Source organism: Capricornis sumatraensis, chromosome 3 (genome assembly GCF_032405125.1).
Source record: "Capricornis sumatraensis isolate serow.1 chromosome 3, serow.2, whole genome shotgun sequence".
NCBI classification, from domain to species: Eukaryota; Metazoa; Chordata; class Mammalia; order Artiodactyla; family Bovidae; genus Capricornis; species Capricornis sumatraensis.
Genome location: NC_091071.1, coordinates 176,966,854 through 176,970,386, shown reverse-complemented (window position 1 = coordinate 176,970,386; position 3,533 = coordinate 176,966,854).

Here is a 3,533-nt window from a genome sequence, read left to right as displayed (position 1 = left end):
GCACAATAAAACTTAAGAAGCACTGCCCAAGAGTGTGAAAGCCAGTCAAACACAAAAAGGCTCTGAACAGAGAAAGAAAATGAAATCTTGACTGTATTTGCATTGTACTCAAGAATGTGTAGTCTTCGTGAATCGTCAGGGGAGTGCAGATCGAAACCATAATGAGGCATCACCTCACATTTTCGGAATAGCTGTCATCAAAAAGATAGCAAATAACCAGTGTTGTCAAGGGTGTGGAGAAAAGGGAACTCTCCTGCATTGTGGGTAGGAATGGGAACTGGCATAGTCAAGCAGTGTGGAAGTCCCTTAGAAAGTTAAAAATAAAACTACTGTATGATACAGTAATTTCACTTCTGGGTACTTAGCAGAAGAAACCAAAAGCATGACATACACACCCCAATGTTCATCGCAGCACTGTTAACAATAGTCAAGATGCGGGAAGAACCTAGGAGTCCTTCAGCAGAAGTGGGGTATAGAAATATATATGTATATATACATACATATATACAATGAAATATTACTAAGCCACAAAAAATGAAATCTTGCCACTTATGAAAACACTGATGGAACTAGAGTGTATTATGCGAAGTGAAATAAATCAGGCAGAAAAATACAAATACTCTGTGATCTCACTTATATGGGGAAAGTAAAGAAACAACGAAAAAGACAAAATGGAAACAAACTTGTAGATACAGAGAATGAATAAATGGTTCCCAGAGGGGAGGGGTTGGGAGTTGGATAAAATAGATAAAAGGGATTAAGAAGTATAAGACTTCAGTTATAAAATAAATAAGCCTCAGGGATGTGATATACAACAGAAGAAATATGGTCAATAATATCATAATAACTTTGTATGGAGGCAGATAGTTATTGGAGAAGGCAATGGCACCCCACTCCAGTACTCTTGCCTGGAAATTCCCACGGATGGAGGAGCCTGGAAGTCTGCAATCCATGGGGTCGCTGAGGGTCGGACACGACTGAGCGAGTTCACTTTCACTTTCCGCTTTCATGCACTGGAGAAGGAAATGGCAACCCACTCCAGTGTTCTTGCCTGGAGAATCCCAGGGACGGGGGGCTCAGTGGACTGCCGTCTATGGGGTTGCACAGAGTTGGACACGACTGAAGTGACTTAGCAGCAGCAGGTAGCAGATAGTTATTAGACCTATTATGGTGGTCATTTCATAATGTATGCAAATGTCAAATCTCTATATAATACATCTGAAATTAACATAATTGTACATCAACTATATTTCAGCTTTTTAAAAAAGAAAGTATGTAATCAAGTAAAAGCACAAATTGCAAAAATAGTTCTTTTAAGTTAATAAACGTCGATTCCGTATTTTGGAACAGTTTTATATTTACAGAAGAATTGTACAGAATTCCCATGCACCTCCTCCCAGCCGGGCCACAGATATAGTTTCCTCTGCTATTAATATCTTGCGTTAGTGTGATCCATCTGTTAAAATGAATGAACCAAGATAGATGCAATATTATTAACTAATGTCTACAGTTTGCATTAAGGTCGAGTCTTTGTGTTGTTTATTCTCTGGGTTTTGACACATGTGTAATGCCAAGTATCGATCAGCACTGCATTTTGCAGAATGGTTTCATTGCCCTAAGTATCCCCCTGGGTTTCATCTACTAATGTGCTCTCTTCATCAAAACTCTTGGCAAACACTGATCTCTTTCCTGTCTCAATAGTTTCGCCTATTCCAGAAGGTCATATAGTTGGATTCATAGGGCATGAAGGTTTTTCAGATTGGTTTCTTTCCCTTCGTGAGATACTTTTAAGGTTCTTCCGTGTCGTTTTGTGATTTGACAGCTCATGTCTTTTGTTACTGAATGATATCCCGTGGTGTGGCTGTAACCGCAGTTTGCTTATCCGTCTACTTACTCAAGGACATCCTGGTGGCTTCCATTTTGTGGTGATGAATAAAAATGCCATAAACGGTTGTGCACAAGTTCTTTATGTGGGCATAAGCTTTCAGCTCGATTGAATGAATATCTGGAGTGCAGTTTCTGGATGGCATGGGAAGGCTATATTTAGTTTTGTAAGAAAGAGCCCAGCCGTCTTCCAGAATGGCTGCACCATTTTGCCTTCGCACTAGCAGTGTGTTCCTGTTGGACCACGTCCTCAGCAACGCTTGGTGTTGTGAGCATTTTGGATTTGAGCCTTGCTAACGGTGTGTTCTGGTTGTTTTAATATGTGATTCCCCAGAGACAGATCACGTGGGACACCTTTTCACATGCTTCTTTGCGATTTGTATGTCTTCTCATTTGGTGAGCTGTCTACTCAGACCTTTTGCCCACTTTGTAATGAGTTGTTTCCTTATTGTTGAGTTTCAGGTGTTCTTTGTACATTTTGGATACTAGTCCCAGTCTCTGACTTGTGTCTTTCACAGAGCAGAAGTTTATTATTATTATTTTTTTACTTCAATATACTCCAGCTTAGCAGTTCTATCCCATTCCCTCCACATTCAGTGATGTCATATTGGTAGCTAGAAATGAGTCAGAGTGCAAATACTTACATGTTAGAAATTTGCAAACTCTGCAAATCAAGGTGTGTGTTTTTTTTTCCCATCAGAACTGGTTGTAAAACATTAGTCAGTACACCCCTGCCTCCTGCTAACCTCCTATTGAATCATTCCAGTTGGTCTATTACTTTTATTTTTACGTACCAGGGAAGTTTTTTTTTTTTTAAATTTTGTATACATATGTACAATATTGGTATTATATTTTTCTTTTGATTTAACTGCTCTTATATTTCACATTTTCCCCATTCGAAAGTCGAGCTACCAATATGACATCACTGAATGTGGAGGGAATGGGAAAGAGCTGCGACCCTATGGATTGAGGCCTGCCAGGCTCCTCTGTCCATGGGATTCTCCAGGCAAGAACACTGGAGCGGGTTGCCATGCCCTCCTCCAGGGGATCTTCCCAGCCCAGGGATCGAACCCACATCTCTTATGTCTCCTGCACTGGCAGGTGCGTTCTTTACCGCTAGGACTGCCCATGGATAGAGTGAAAAAAGCAAGTTGCAAGATGTTAAGTTCTCTATTATTCCATTTCTATAGAAATAAAATCAGGAAATAATGTTAAATACTATTTGTAGATACACACAGCAATTTCATGGATTCGATTACCTTTGGGCAGAGAAGGAAGGCTGGAAATAGGGCGGGAGAGGGAAACTGGAAGAATTCCAATTTAATCTATACATTTTTAATATTTTGTTGTTGTGTTGTTGGCCTTGCAACATGACTTGTGGGATCTCAGTTCCCCAACCAGGGTTTGAACCCTGGCCACGGAGTTCTGTAAAAGAGCACAGTCCTAACCACTGGACGGCCAGGAAACTCCCTAAGGCTTTAAATCTTTTAAAACAAAAATCTGAAACAAATATGGGCAAAATCTAAAAGAAAGATAAAAATTATTCTTAACTGTGGTTATTTTAAATATCATCCTTAAGGAGAGAAATCATTCTGAAAAATGATTAACTTGGGTGGAGTATAGTTCACTTTTAACTTTATACATTTCCA